At 35.4% G+C, this 17,144-nt stretch overlaps 1 protein-coding gene across 3 annotated transcripts in view; it reads left to right on the plus strand.

Moving 5' to 3' along the window:
- The window catches only part of TTC29 (tetratricopeptide repeat domain 29), a 244,286-nt gene that overhangs the window by 10,168 nt on the left and 216,974 nt on the right, over positions 1-17,144 (plus strand). The window lies entirely within an intron of this gene.

The raw sequence follows: 17,144 nt of genomic DNA on the forward strand, positions 1-17,144 counted from the left end.
TGCTATGGGATTCCATTGAAAATGTATTTCTACTGATGGTTTTGGTGAAGGTTTTCATACAGTTTAAAATTCTAAGTCTCTTGATACATTTCATTAGATAATTGCCAATATGCATATAGCATGGAAAAATGGAAGAGTTCATTCTATACACTTTATTTTATAGAGTGACAAAATTTACAGTAAATATAATCATTGTCTTCCTTGGAGTTCTATTGACTGCCAAGTGTAATATCTGGGACCTTTGGTTTTTAAATGCTGTTCTAGTTGCTAATTCATTAACTTTCCATGGTAACCTGTTGGATAAAATTAAAGGTCAATATAGTCTTATGGTATGATTCCTTCTTAAAAGAAAAATATATGTGAGTGATATTTTCATTTTGATTTAAATATGGGATATCTAAAAAAATAAATATAATGACTAGCTTTAATTCACTTAAGAATTGGGAATTAAATTTGGAGTTAAACTTAGGCTTCACTTATTTTAACAAACTAGACACCTTTATATTTAAAATTTGCTTTCAGTCTGCACTGAAGAAAACATTCTAAGACAGTCCAGAATAGGCTGTACTGATCAGTGTTCTCTTACAAATATTTTTTTCACTAAAGAAGTAAAAGTGAAATTGTTAGTTACTCAGTCATGTCCAACTCTGTAACCCCATGGACTGCAGCTTGCCAGGCTCCTCTGTCCATGGGATTTGCCAGGCAAGAATACTGGAGTGGATAGCCATTCCTTTCTCCAGGGAGTCTTCCAGACCCAGGGATTGAGCCTGGGTCTCCTGCATTGCAGGTAGATTCTTTACTTGACGCAAAAAGAGTAGCACTGGGTAGTTCTCAGTCTTTAATATTGAATTCTACTTAAACCTACCTACACTTGAATACTTTTTTAGAATCAGAGTTCTTTCCCTAAGATAGTGGGTACAAATCTTAGTAGGAAGTTCTTGTACTTGGCTCACTATTGTGCTTCTGACTGATACACATTCTAGACCTTGCCCTAAACAAACTAATTGAATAGCATGTAAAGGGCAAAATTGATTTCAGCATCTCCAAGCAATACCCAACAGATGCCATGAAGAAATTATGCATATTCCAAGCAATTTCTGCATAAAACTTTTAATCAGTCATTCTACTCTGAAGAGATGAAAGATAAATGCAGCAGGCATTTATTAGGTGCCTACTTTATATCTAATACTAGGATTTTCACAGAGCAAGAAACAGTGTTATTTTATTGTAAAATATTTGGTTTCATCTTTGTCTCTATTTGAGACAGTACAAGTAGGGAATAAATATGCAATGAATGAATACTGATTATACTGTGAGATGTAGCCTAGAGGTCTGGAAAAAAATCAGAGAAAACTAAGATGTTGGATAAAACTTGCCAAAGAAGACATATTCCAAGTTTGGCTCCTTATCTGTTAGCATTGTATAATGAACAAACTGGTGAGTCACACATCCTCACTATACAAGGACATAATGGGGAGAAATGAATGAATCAGATTTTCAGTCAGACAAAGCAATATCTAAGATATATCCTCAAATGCCTCTCTAGACTGTCTTATTCTCTAAGATGATAATAGAAATGTATACTTACATAATTCATGTCCATTAGCTTTGATATCCTGTAATGTGGATGTGTTCTTTGTCTAGTCCCGGAATAACCCTTCACTGTCTACTCTAAAATTTACCAAACTATTGGTACTAATACATAAGCTCACACTCCGTGTCCCTCCTATTGCAGTGGGTTGGAAAGTTCCTATTCTTGTCTAAGGGTTATGTCTCTGCTTGTATTTCAGGTGCCATCCCCTCTTACTTGTTCCAAGACTTTCTCCAGCAGTTAAACATGTTTAATTGCTACATCATCAATTTCTTCTTTTGCACTGATTGAGTCTCATCAGCATTCATATCTACTCTAGTATTTACCTTGGCTTCTTACCCCCTTCCTGATTCTACCCCATTTTTCTCTACCCTTCACAGTAACTGGAAGCACTATTTCCATATTTCTATATCCCCTTCTGAGACCAACTGAGATCGACTCTAAATAGATTTCCAGACCCAGAGCTCACTGAAATCTGTTTATTGTGATCAGTATCCTCCTTTTAAATCACGTCTAATGGCCAGGTGTCTGTCCTTATCTTACTTGATGTCTTCACATTATTTGATAGAGTTGAGTTCTCTCTCTTTGAACATTCTGTGCTTGTAGCTTCCAGGATGCCATGTTCTATGGTTTTCCTCCAGTCTCTTTAACCATAGGCAGAGCTCAATAGCTAGATGTTAAATAAATGAGTGAATAATAACTGCTGGATTACTTCCACCATGAAATAGGTATTGTGCTATGATATTCTTTGATTACAGTATTTTTAGTTCAGTATTGTAGGTAGCTGGTTCACTGTCGTATTGAGGAAGTTTAATTCCTCAAAAGTGTATTATGTTTACAAGTAAGAGTATAAAATTTAAATGAACAGTTGCGTAGGACAGGCTAAAGTAGTTGTTACTGGAATGGCCAAACCCAATTGATGGGGAATCATTTTACTTTGGAATGGGTAAAATGGTTCAAAGGCAAAGGGCTTCTGAGTTTTTTATCATCTACCTTTACAGAAGGAATTCTAGTATAATATTCTATACTTCTTAAGTGACCAGATTATTGCTGTGCCTAATAATGATATTTTGACACTCTTAAATAAGTGGTTGAATAGTTCATTGATAGTATTTGACTGATCTTTAATAACTAAAGAAGATTATGTTGTATTTCTGTACTTTGTGCTTTTTTATTCCATATTATATTATCATAGTGCTTTATTTAAGTGATACTTAAAGTACTACTTATTATCATAATTGCTTTGAGTAGCTAAATAATAAAAGTGTCATTTATAGATTCAAATAAAATTTTCTTGGGGGCAGTTTCTACAGCTTTAGCTATGTATGTGAAGATACAAATAAGCAAAATTATCAAGGGACAGAGAATGTTAATCTCCTCAATATTATTTTCTGCTTCAGATATCAAATTCTATTATACAGAAGAATAGATTTAGTTCAAAATTGTGTGTATCTCTAAGATATTTTCTTCTTTCAGAATATCTTTCAGCATCTTTCAGTTGGTGTTTACCGAGTGTCACTTGGTCAACACAACCTTTCTATCCTGCCTTTGAATCGTATGTTACTTACTCAGTTAAGGTCCTGGAGAAGGGAAAGAACACTCCAGTGTTCTGGCCTGGAGAATGCCATGGACTGGATAGTCCATTGGGTCACAAATAGTCGGACACGACTGAGCGACTTTCACTACTCAGTTAAGGTGAATTAGCATTTTGTCACTCTTAGATTTTCATCTTGAAAATATTTCAAAACTGTCTTCCAAAAGTGCTTTTATAAATGACAGACATACTTGTGGGGCTTCCCTTGTGCCTCAGATAGTAAAGAATCTGCCTGTAATGCAAGAGACCAGGGTCTGACCCCTGGATTGGGAGGATCCCCTGGAGAAGGAAATGGCTACTTGCTCTAGTATTCTTGCCTGGAAGATCCCATGGACAGAGGAGCCATGGGATTGCAAAGAGCTGGACACGACTGGGCGACTGAAACTTTCACTTTTATACTTATGAGCAAATTTAGCATTTGGCTTTGCAATATGGTCAGGCTCTTAGAATATCTATAACAAGGTGAAGGTGTTTATTCAGAATATAATATTTCAAGATAACATTAGGGGAATTTAGGCCCCTTGAGGTGAGCTCTTCCTCTGCTTCATTCATCTTGTTTACTTTTAAATAATTTTGTGATATTTTGTTTTTTCTTCAAAACACTTTGCTCCTCTTTTTAAAGTAATAAATTAAATTCATACAGAGTTTTGACAGTTAAACTTCCTGAAGATGCCAGTTGCCAAATAAATGGCTATATGATGAACAGGAATAGGCAAAAGAGAGAAGGAAAGGACAATGGCCCACTTTCTTTCTCAGAAGCAAATTAGATTTTAATATTTTCTTCCTTGCATCCTCATGGCTGATTCATGTTGTTGTGAGGCAGAAACCAGCACAGCACTATAAAACAGTTGTCAGTTGTCCTCCAATTAAAATCAAAATTTCAAAAAAAGATCTTCCTGATGTAAGAAAAAGAGACAGGATTTTGGTGTTCTTAAGTGGAGAGACAATTAATCCTTACTTTCTCCTGAATGTAAACAAAATAAGCAATAGCAGAGAACACAGATAGGAACAGAAGAAAGATGCCACTCCTTTTTATTTTTATTTATTTACTTATTTACAATCGGGTGCTATTTTCCACAACAGATCCCTAAAATGTGAAACTAGGGAAGAAAAGAATTTTTGACCATAATTTTTTGAAAAAGAATATTGATATCAATAAAGTTTACAGTTTGGGAATATAAAAAAAATTCAGAGGAAAGGAACTTTTAAAAATTGTTTACTGAATGCAAAAGGGATCTCAAGTTTACACTGAAACCAAGTCTAAGGAAATAAAGAGGAAAGATTTTAAATGTCAACAAAACAGAGAAATGCAATTTCTTAGGCATTTATATCTTTATGTCCTTTAAAAGTCTGCTTTAAAATGTTAATTTTCACATACGGTGTTTAAACTTATCAGCTTTAAGTAGACTTAAAAAAGCTTTATAAGAGAAAAGCGTAGGAATCATAGGAATCATGACATTAAAGTTCTAGCTATTAGGTGGGATTTCTTCCTCAGCTGGAAATTTGGCTTTGCTGCTTAAAACCTGTGGAATTTGTTGCAGGTCACCTGATTTCACTAATCTTTCATTTCCACAACTACTGGGAGACTGTAATAATAATAGAAAATTCTTATGAGAGTTAAAAAGAGATTCTATATGTGAAACACATGTAGACAGTTTCACTTTCTTTAACTGCCATCGGTAATTTTTCTTTGGCTTTTAAAACATTCATTAATGTAAATGAACTGGATATTTTGCACTGACCTTAAGTGTTGATTTAGGTAGCAATATTAATTTATCTTTTTTCTTTAAATATTTATAGTTACATATTTCATTTTGTACCAGGTAACATTTTCATCATGTTTAGGAGACAGTTTTTAGTAAGAGATACATTTCAAACACGGTAGTGCTAACCAAGTAGGGGAAATGTTTTTAATTTCAACTTACAGTAAACTTTTCAGAAATTTTTTATGCTGTACTAAACAACATAATTTGCATAGCCTGCTAAGCTGCACAGTTTTCTAAAATGTGTATAAACTGCTTAAACTTACTGTTACCATGATAAGATTGCTTTGAATTTAAACCTACTGTTTCAGAAATGTGTACAATATAGTCAAAGAATGTGCTCTTCCTACAACAGCTCATAAACCTGCAAGTGCATAATGGCACTGTATTTAGAAACCATTTGGGAGATTTAGTAATGAAGAACAAAGTGATAAGGGGATAAGCACCCAGGTACCACAGAGGTTGAATCAGTTTAAATTCAAAGTGGGGTGAACAATGACCCAGGCACATCATATGTAATTTATGAAGCCAGATGATTCTACTATGTGAGCTTTGTCTCTGATGTTGTGTTCTGTCCATATTAAGAAAAGCTTGCATGGGAATATCTGAAACTAATTTGACTCTATTCCATTCTCTGTTATGGTTAAAATATTATATCCTCAAAATGTTCATCTTGCTGCAGTTCTATAAAAATCATTCCCCTGACTCATATCTGTACCCTGTTCTGTTTTCTGTGTTGGAAAATGGAGATGTTGTAATAAACAGTGTCATCTTCTCAGTGCTTAAAGTAAAATCAGGCTATGGACCCACAGATGCTTTTATGCTTTCCTAGGGCTTGCAGAGTCCTCAGGGGTCTTCCATGTTGTAGTATTTATAACAATTTCCTTCCTTTTTAAGGCTGAATAATATTCCACTGTGTTTATACCATATTTTGCTTATCCATTCATCTGTCAATGGCACTTGCCTTGCTTCAGTGTTTTTCCTATTATGAATAAGGTGAACATGTGTGTACAAATATCTCTTTAAGACCCTGTTCTCAGTTCTTCTCTGTATATACTCAGATGTAGAATTGCTAAATAATTTGGTAACTCTATTTTAAATTTTTTGAAAACCACCATGCTGCCACCATAATGGCTATACAAGTTTAAATTTTCAACAACAATGCTCTGTGCTTTCTCACCAACAATGCACAATGTTTATGTGTTCCAATAACATAAACTGATCATTTTGTTATAGAAAGACTTTATTTTTTAGAGTTTTTGGTTCACAGCAAAACTGAGGGGAAGTTTCCCAGATACCCCTTGCTCTCACACATACTAATACATTACTTTTTAATGCTGTATCCTAAATTATGTACAAAACAAAATGTGGAGTTATATATCAAAGTGACAATAATACTAACTCATAATAATTATTTGTAGAAGTTCATTAGTCTCTTAAATTATGTGCAAAAGAGAATGTGAAGTTACCAACTATTATTAATATTACAAAAATGCTAGCTTATATAATTGACCCTGTGTCTATCTTTACTGAGACCTGTGTTTCTTTATATGATTTCACATTACTGTCTATTGTCCTTTTATTTCAATCTGTAGGACTGCTTTTAGCATTTCTTGGGGGGCAGTTCCAATAAAAATAAAGTTCCTCAGTTTTGGTTTATCTGGAAGCATTCTTAATTTCTCCCTCACCTGAGAAGTACATTTTGGCCGGATGTAGAATTATTAGTTGACAATTTTTTTCTTTTAGCATTTTGGACATTTTAGACCCTGCTTCCTGGCTTCCAAAGTTTCTAGTGAGAAATCTGCTTAAAAACTTATTGACATCTGTTCTATACATCTGTGTCTCTTTTTCTGTCTTGCATATAGGCTTATCATTATCATCTTTCTAAATTCCATGTGTATGTGTTAGTATACTGTATTAGTGTTTATCTTTCTGGCTTACTTCACACTGTGTAATGGGCTCCAGCTTCATCCATCTCATTAGAACTGATTCAAATGTATTCTTTTTAATGGCTGAGTGATATTCCATTGTGTATATGTACCACAGCTTTCTTATCTATTCATCTGCTGACGGGCATCTAGGTTGCTTCCATGTCCTGGCTATTATAAACAGTGCTGCGATGAACATTGGGGTGCATGTGTCTCTTTCAGATCTGGTTTCCTCGGTGTGTATGCCCAGAAGTGGGATTGCTGGGTCATATGGCAGTTCTATTTCCAGTTTTTTAAGAAATCGCCACACTGTTTTCCACAGCAGCTGTACTAGTTTGCATTCCCACCAACAGTGTAAGAGGGTTCCCTTTTCTCCACACCCTCTCCAGCGTTTATTGCTTGCAGACTTTTGGACTCTATGGAGAAGGCAAGGGTGGGATGATCTGAGAGAATAGCATTGAAACATGTATATTATCAAGTGTGAAACATATCGCCAGTCCAAGTTGGATGCATGAGACAAGTGCTCAGGGCTGGTGCACTGGGATGACCCAGAGGGATGGGGAACACATGTAAATCCATGGCTGATTCATGTCAATGTATGGCAAAAACCACTACAATATTGTAAAGTAATTAGCCTCCAACTGATAAAAATAAAGGGAAAAAAACTTACTGACGATCCTGTATATGTGATGAGTTGCTCCTCTGTTGCTGCTTTAAAGGTTCACACTTTGCCTTTGGGAGTTTGATTATAATGTGTCTCAGTGTGGATCTATTTGAGTTTTCCCACATAGAGTTTATTGAACTTCTCAATTATTTATATTCATGACATTTATTGACCTTGGTAAATTTTTATCATTTTTTCTGAAAAGTATCTACACACCCTCTGTCATCTTCTCCTAGGACTCCCACAGTGCATTGTTGTTGTTGTTCAGACCCTTAGTCGTGTCTGACTCTTTGTGACTCTGTAAACTGCAGCATTCCAGGCTTCCCTGTCCTTCACCATCACCCTGAGTTTGCTCAAATTCATGTCCATAGAATTGATGATGCCATCCAACCATCTCATCCTCTGTTGCCCACTTCTCCTCCTGCCCTCAATCTTTCCCAGCATCAGGGTCTTTTCCAATGAGTCAGCTCTACATATCAGGTGCCCAAAGTATTGGAACTTCCGCTTCCACATCAGTCGTTCCGATGAATATTCAGGGTGGATTTCCTTTAGGGTTGACTAGTTTGATCTCCTTGCAGTCCAGGGGTCTCTCAAGAGTCTTCTCCAACACCACAGTTCAAAAGTATCAATTCTTTGGTGCTCAGCTTTCTTTATGGTCCAGCTCTCACATCCATACATGACTACTGGAAAAACCATAGCTTTGACTATATGGATCTTTGTCAGCAAAGTGATGTCTCTGGTTTTGAATATGCTGTCTAGGTTTGTCATGGCTTTTCTTCAAAGGAGCAAGCATCTTTTAATTTCATGTCTGCAGTCACCATCCACAGTGATTTTGGAGCTCAAGAAAATAAAGTCTGTCATTATTTCCATTTTTTCCCTATTTGCCACAAGGTGATGGGACTGGATGCTATGATCTTAGTTTTTTGAATGTTGAGTTTTAAGCCAGGTTTTTCACTTTCCTCTTTCACCTTCAACAAGAGGCGCTTTAGTTCCTCTTTGCTTTCTGCCATTACAGTGATATCATTTGCATATCTGAGGTTATTGATATTTTTCCCAGCAGTCTTGATTCCAGCTTGTGATTCATCCAGCCCAGCATTTCGCATGATGTATGCTGCATATAAGTTAAATAAACAGGGTGACAATATACAGCCTTGACATACTCCTTTCTCAATTTTGAACCAGTCCATTGTTCCATGACAGGTTCTAGGTGTTTCATCTTAACCTGCATACAGGTTTCTCAGGAGGCAGGTAAGGTGGTCTGGTATTCCCATCTCTTTAATAATTTTCTGCAGTTTGTTGTGATCCACATAGTTAAAGGCTTTAGTGTAGTCAATGAAGCAGAAGTATATGTTTTTCTGAAATTCCTTTGCTTTTTTTATGATCCTGCAGATGTTGGCAATTTGATCTCTGGTTCCTCTGTGTTTGCTAAATCCAGCTTGTACATCTGGGTGTTCTTAGTTCATGTACTGTTGAAGCCTAGCTTGCAGGATTTTGAGCATTACTTTGCTAGCATGTGAAATGAGTACCATTGTGCAGTAGTTTGAACATTCTTTGGCATTGCCTTTCTTTGGGACTGGAATGAAACTGAGCTTTTCCAGTCCTGTGGCCACTGTTGCGTTTTTCAAATTTGCTAGTATATTGACTGCAGCACTTTCACAGCATCATCTTTTAGGATTTGAAATAGCTCAACTGGAATTCCATCACCTCTACTAGTTTTGTTCATAGTAATGCTTCCTAAGGCCCACTTGACTTTGCCCTCCAGGATGTCTGGCTCTAGCTGAGTGACCATACCATCGTGGTTAACTGAGTCATTAAGATTTTTTTGTACAGTTCTTCTGTGTATTCTTGCCACCTTTTTTTTTTTTTTAAGATATCTTCTGCTTCTTTAAGTCCATACTATTTCTGTCCTTTATTGTGCCCATCTTTGCATGGAATGTTCCCTGGTATCTCTAGTATTCTTGAAGAGATCTCTAGTCTTTCCTATTCTATTTTTTTCCTCTATTTCTTTGCATTGACCACTGAGGAAGGCTTTCTTATCTCTCCTTGCTATTCTTTGGAACTCTGCATTCAGATGGATTTATTTTTCCTTTTCTCTTTTGCTTCTTTTCTTTGCTTAGCTATTTATAAGGCCTCCTCAGACAACTGTTTTGCCTTTTTGCATTTCTTTTTCTTGGGCATGGTTTTGATCACCGCCTCCTGTACAGTGTTAGGAACCTCCATCCATAGTTCTTCAGGCACTCTGTTTATCAGATCTAATCCCTTGAATCTATTTGTCACTTCCATTGTATAATTGAAAGGGATTTGATTTAGGTCTTATCTGAATGGCCAAAGTGATTTTCGCTAGGTTCTTCAATTTGTCTGAATTTGGCCGTAAGGAGCTCATGATCTGAGCCACAGTCAGCTCCAGGTCTTGTTTTTGCTGACTGTATAGAGCTTCTCCATCCTCGGCTACAAAGAATATAATCAGTCTGATTTCAGTATTGACCATCTGGTGATGTCCATGTGTAGGGTCATCTCTTTTGTTGTTGGAAGAGGGTGTTTACCATGATCAATGCATTCTCTTGGCAAAACTCCATTAGCCTTTGCCCTGTTTCATTTTGTTCACCAAGGCCAAACTTGCCTGTTATTCCAGGTATCTCTTGATTTCCTACTTTTGCATTCCAGTCCCCTGTGATGAATAGGGCATCTTTTTTTGGTGGTCGTTCTAGAAAGTCATTTAGGTCTTCATAGAACCATTCAACTTCAGCTTCTTCAGCATTAGTGGTTGGGTCATAGACTTGGATTACTGTGATATTGTATGGCTTGCCTTGGAAATGAAACAGTGCATACTTTGGTCTATTTAATTAAATGTACACATTTGTAGAAGATATTTTTCCTTGATTATTTTTAATTAGATTATTTGGAAACTTTCAGACTTTGTACTGGAATGAGTCTGAGATCAGTTTAAATACTCTGTACTTTGAGCTGGGAATGTGTTTAGAAATACACACATGTTTGTAAATAAATATATATAGTGTGTATTTGTGGTACATATGGAATGATGGCTACTATGCTCACATCTGCATCCTCAGTACTCATATGGTGCTTGGCTCACTGGTGTTGGGGAAATTGATGAATGGGGATCTTTTACTCCTTTGCACATGTGCTCTGCCTGAAATGCCTGCTCCTTCTCTCATGCCTGTGTACTTGTTAAACTTCTCTACCAGCCTCAACTTAGCTGTTCCTTGCTCTGTGAGGCCTCCTTTGATCCATCCTCACTCATATGGTAGGGTTCAGAGTGCCTGCTTGAATTCTCTTAAGAGCCATTGATGACCATGTACTTGTGGACTTTTTTTTCCTTCTTGATTAAAAATATAAGATTGTGGTCCACTAGTAGATAGTGATCATGACCCATCAGTTTGGTGATCATGCGTGTGTGTGCATTAAGTGCTAAGTCGCTTCAGTCATGTCCAACTCTTTTCAACCAGCATTTAAAATATGAAAGACAGTATAGTAGAATAGAATTAGGAAAGGGTGCATTTCATAGAGAGGGTCTGCCAGATGTAATGAAATAGGGTGTGGGTTCTGAAAACAGACTCTCAGGACTCCAAACCCCAGCTTTATACTAACAAGGTAACTGATCATCTTTGACCAAGTAACTTAACATTTCTGTGCCTCAGTTTTCTCATCTGAAAAAAACAGGGATAATTATCAGTCCAGGCTCTTGGAATGGTTATGAGGATTTTTTAATTGACTTAACATTTATAACAAGATCAGAACATTTTGAATATTAGTGCTTTTAAATTTTGTTTCATATAATGTATATAAATATGTGAAATATACATGTACATTTACTGAACTGCATTGGAAAAATAAAATGTCTTTCTTGCTGTGAATTGCCATGAGGAAGGGACTCTGCTCTAGGAGAGTTCTTTGAAAGCAGTTTTTCATTCTCCTTTAAGACTTGACTTACATAGGATAATGCTTTATTTCTTGCTATCTTCCTTTCTAAAGAGGATTGAAGAAACTTAGTGTTTTATTTTACATAGCTGTCAGGTATATATATATAGTAAATGAACGGCTAATATGGGAGAAGTATGTAAATATGCTCCCCACTAGAGTTAATATAGTTCCTCTGAAAAAAGATTAAATTTAATTCTGAATTTCTGGGCAGACTGGGCAAAAAGGAGATATGATGGACTGGAGAGTTCTTATTATCTGATGAAAAGAAGCATATCAGTTCTTCAACAGAGATAAACTTTTTCCTGATAAAATTCCAAAAGAAAGTTATCACATGACCTTATAGCAGACAAAGGGAGCAATGTAATAAAGTTCTGCACACCTAGTGAAATGGGTGTATAGACAGCTTGTCATAAATATTGCGTCTCCTAGCTAGGTTTTATTTGCTGCCTAATAGTAATCCATAAGACATTGAATTAATGCTGTGTGCTGCTCTTTGTGTTAAGAGAACTGCACGATAGACCTGTGCAGAGTTGTTACTGCTCAGAGACCAAGGCGTAGAGAGGTTAAGTAGTTTGACCAAGGCAGTCTAATGCTATGAAGAAGCACAAACAGTAAGATAGAAAACATAATTCATGGAGAGGAAAGAGTGAGTAAGCTAGAAAGAAAAGGCATGTGTCAGAGATCAGATCTCTAGACTCCTCCTGAGTTCCCAGTGCTATTATGGATCTAGAACCTCCCTCCAGGGTCATCTCATAAGGACCCAGTTATTCTATAACCCAGACTCATATGTCCATAAAATCTCCTTAAGCTTGTCTGAAACAATCCCTTATCCTGCAGCCCAGTAACCAGAGAAATACATTACTGAATAAGGGAATTGTCTTTAGAGTTTAATTCAGGGTTTTTTTTTTTCCACTTCAAGATCAAGATGGATGGCTAAACAAACGTCCTTCCTATGTTTGAAATGATGGCACAAAAGTCCAAAAGATAGAAAATTCTTAACATGATGAGAAAGAAAGAAAGAAAACAGAATTTCCCAGATTTTTAGAAATCTATTTTCAGAAAGCAGTTTAAAATTACCAGAGATAATAATGATAAAAGAAGTTGGTTCATCAAGAAGTTGTTCAGACACCCAGTCATGTCTAACTCTTTGTGACTCCATGGAAAGCTGCATGGCAGGCCTCTCTGTAGATTCATTAAGAAGATAAAATCATAAATGTGCTTGTGTTCCTATGGCAGAGCTTTGAAATACATAAAACAAAGACTGATGGAAAGAAAAGGAAAAACAGAGAAGTCCACAATTATAGTTGAAGATTTTAACACCACTCTTTCAATGATTGATTAAAAATCAGTAGAATATTGAGGAACTGAAAAATACCATTGATAAACTTAATTAGCATTTACATACACTCCACCAAGCAGTAGCAGAACACACGTTATTTTCAAGTACATATGGAACATTTTTCAGAAGTGATGATATTCTGAGTCATAAAACAAATTTCGATATAATTAAAAGGGTAAATCCTAAAAATTTTCTCTTACAACAAAGGAATTAGAAATAACAGCAGGAAGATCTCTGAAAGATCCCAACAAATTTAGAAACTAGACAGTGTATTTCTGAATAAACCATGGATCAAAGAAGAAATCAAAGCATTTAAAAATCCTTTGAACTAAATTTTTTTTAAAATGCCATATCAAAATTTTCAGCTAAAGCAGAACTTAAAGGGATGTTTATAGCATGAAAATGCTTATATTAGAAAAATAGAAATATCTAAAGTTATTGCCCTAAGTTTTCATTAAAAAAAAAAAAGAGAAAAAAGCTGAAATTATAGAAAAAAGAGTAGTAAAATGGGGACAGAAAACAGTAGAGAAAATTGATGAAACTAAAAACTGCTTCTTTGAAAAGATCAATAAAGTGATCAATCTTTAGTCATAATGATTAGAGAAAAAAAAAGACACAATTTACCAATTTCAGAAATGAAAGAGGGGATGCATCACTACAGATTATATGAATATTAAAATGATAAATAGGAAATAAACTATATACTGATAAACTCAACAACTTATAGAAATGGTTACCTTTCTTGAGACACTGCCAAAGTTCACTTAAACAGAAATAGATATGACAATGGATTCACTCAACATACTGAATTAATAGTTTAAAAACTTTCCACAAAGAAAATTCCAGGCCCATTTGGCTTCACTGTGAATTCTAACTAACATTTAAGAAAAACAAAAAATAAAAAAACCCCATCAATTTGACCCAAACTCTTCAAGAAAATAGAAGAGGAAACGCTTCTCAACTCATTCTATGAGATCAGAAAAACCCTGATATCAATACTATTAAAAGCCATTACATTAAAAAAAATAATAGAGTAATAATATTCCTCATGAATGTTGATGCAAAAAATCTTCAAAGAAGGTAGCAGTTGGTCTGAGCTCCTGTCAGGGAAGCTGGTGTACCATGCAAAGTCCTTTCCATTTGGCATCAGCGCAAGGAATAGCCAACTCGTGCTCTCCTGAACCGTATACCACAGCATGAAGCCTACAAACAGAGGAAAACCGAACACACTACCTGTGTTAAGAAATCTAGAACTTTATTATTTTGAATAGACAAATAGCCTCTGATTATTTTTAAAAATATTGCAACAGAATAAAAGATGAGCAAAGAGAACATTCAACATGAGCTGAAACGAAGTTCCTATAGCGAAAAAGAACAACTTTGGGAGATTTCCCATTTCTTTCCTTACAGACATTGTAGATAATCTTACATCCTTCAAATGTAACTTGATGCTATGAAATCAGAGAAAAAGAATTCTTTAAAATTAAAAGTTGCTGAAATATTTTTTAAAACTCAAAGAAAGGATGGAAGAGAAAGATAAGGATAGCTTTTAACATATGGAATAAAAACACAAAAGATATAGAAATATTTCAAAAGGTTGGAGTTCAGAACATAGTCTGGGTGGAGGATATTTATCCAAGAGAAATAGAGAAGAGAAAATGGAGAGAATGAAAAATAGTAACTACGTAGATAGAGATGTGGATAGAGATGTAGACATAGAAATCTTCGATTGGAAAAAAAAACCTACAGATCTCTGGACTGTGACTACCAAAAAAACCCAGAAATTAAATAACCAAAAGAAAGAAAGAAAGAAAGAAAAAACCCACTTGGATACATCTTTATGAAATTTCAGAATACTCATTATAAAGAGAGGATACTAGAAGCTTTAGGGTTTGGAGGAATGGTTGTCATCAAGAAATAAAGATCAGACAACCATCACAATTGTTAGTAATAACACTTGGTTCTAGAAAAAACAATAGATGTCTTATGCAGAATAATTATTTTAACTTAGGATTCTGTACTCAGGTAAACTATTAATCAAAACTGAGGGCAAAGCAAAAATCGTTTCAGGTAGTATGAGAATTGGCAAGCATCTCTTCCTCCTCAGTCTTTTTGGATACTTCATCCCTGCTTCAAATGATCACTGCAGAGTCTAGGGCAGAGGTCCCCAAGCCCCAGGCCATGGGTCTGTGGCCCCTTAGGAACTGGCCTGCCCAGCAGGAGGTGAGCAGCGGTGGATCGAGTGAAGCAGCCCCATCGCTCCAGGTACTACCTGAGCTCCGCCTCCTGTCGGATTAGTGGTGACATTAGATTGTTATAGGAACAAGAACCCTATTGTGAACTGTACATGCAGGGGACCTAGGTTGCATGTTCCTTATGAGAATCTAATGCCTGGTGATCTGAAGGGGATCTGGGGTGGTGATAGTGCTGGAGAGCAGCAGCAAATGCAGATTATCATTAGCAGCGAGGTTTGACTGCACAGAGACCATAACAAATCAATTGCTTGCAGACTCATATCAAAACCATGAAAGTGAGTGGCAAGTGATGGTGAGTTGTATAATTTTTTCATATTTTATATCACAATATAATAATACAGAAATAAAATACACCATAAATGTGATGTACTGGAATCATCCCAAAACCATAACCCTCCCATCCATGGGAAAATTACTTGGATGAAACCAGTCCCTGGTGCCAAAAAGCTTAGTGACTGCTAGGGGAATGAAAGGGATTTCCTGTGGCTCAGTGGTAAAGAATCCGCCTGCTAATGCAAGAGACATGGATTTTATACCTGCATTGGGAAAATCTCCTGGAGAAGGAAATGGGAACTCACTCCTGTATTCTTGCCTGGCAAATCCCACTGACAGAGGAGCCTGGAAGGCTACAGTCCATGATGTCGCAAAAGAGTTGGACATGACTTAGTGACTAAACAACAACAACAGCAACAAGGGGGAAGAAAAGAGAATTCAAGAAAGAGAGAGTTATGGGGTCTAAGAAAAAAAGTCCCTAACTTTGAAGTTCAAAGTAAATGTCTGCAAAGTTGCTTTAAACTGATGTGATTAAGCACCTAAAAGTTCTTGGTTATAATGGTTTAATATATAACATATCACACATATTAAGGTTAGGAAAATGATTGAGAAATTGAGATTTAAGTGTATTATTTAAATATTCTATTAAGTGCAGAAAGGTAATATAATGTATACTATCATCTCTATTATATAAAAATAAGTATAGAAATATTAATGTATAGAAAAATAAAACCAACAAAATTTGCAAATAAACCAGTTGGCTCCAAGAATTGAAATGCCATTTCTATTAAATACTAATTTTCATGTGTGTATGTACACATACATATTCTGTTCTACTTTGTCTTTCCTTGTATCAGTGCCACAACTTATTTTATTTATATAGTTTAAATATATTTTATATCTGACAGTCTCCTTCTTTGTTCCAAATGATAAGGTTTTTCTTGAACATTAACCATTTTATATGCATTTTAGAATTATCTAATGCCAAGAGTCAGGAAATATCATTGAGGTTTTATTAGGACTGCCTTGATTTTACATGTTATTTTAGGAGACTTGGTATCATTAAAACATTTAGTCCCACGTCAGCAAGAACATCCAGTTGACACTACATGGTGTTAAATAATAGGAGCGATAGCAGTCATCTTTTCAAATCCCTGACTTTAATGGAAATGCTTCTAATATATCACAAAACAGGAACTTTATGCTGTAGGTTTGTAATAGACACATATTACCAAGATAAAGAATTCATTTTCTAGTTTCCACTCTTCTTAATCATGAATGAGTTTTGAACTTTATTAAATAATTTTCTAGCATTTACTGAAATTATCATAAAGTTAAGAGATTTTCTAATTTTGAACCATTCTTAGAACTCTGGGATAAACCCTACTTACTCATTATGGTTTTAGTTTGCTATGAGATCTTTTTGGTGGAGGAGTATTATTGTGGGAATTTTGTATCTAAATTATGATAGTATTGAATAATAATTTTCTTTTCTTTTGCTATATAAAAAATTAACAGTTATGATAATTAGAAAATATATTATCTATTTACTTCCTGGTACTTTGATAATTTCTGCTTTTGTCGATTATAAAGTGGTTGCAAGATTTGTCTTGTCACATAATCAAAGTTTTTTTTTGTTTTATGGATCACATTTTTTTTCTATTTTACTAATTTATGCATTTCCTTTAGTACTTCCCTCCCTGTCCTTTATTTTACTTCATGTTATTTTATTGTTATTTTATTAGAAATTTTTTTCTAGCATCCTGAGCTGAAAGCTAGCTTCTTAACTAATGTT

Source organism: Odocoileus virginianus, chromosome 12, assembly GCF_023699985.2.
Source record: "Odocoileus virginianus isolate 20LAN1187 ecotype Illinois chromosome 12, Ovbor_1.2, whole genome shotgun sequence".
In the NCBI taxonomy this organism is placed as follows: Eukaryota; Metazoa; Chordata; class Mammalia; order Artiodactyla; family Cervidae; genus Odocoileus; species Odocoileus virginianus.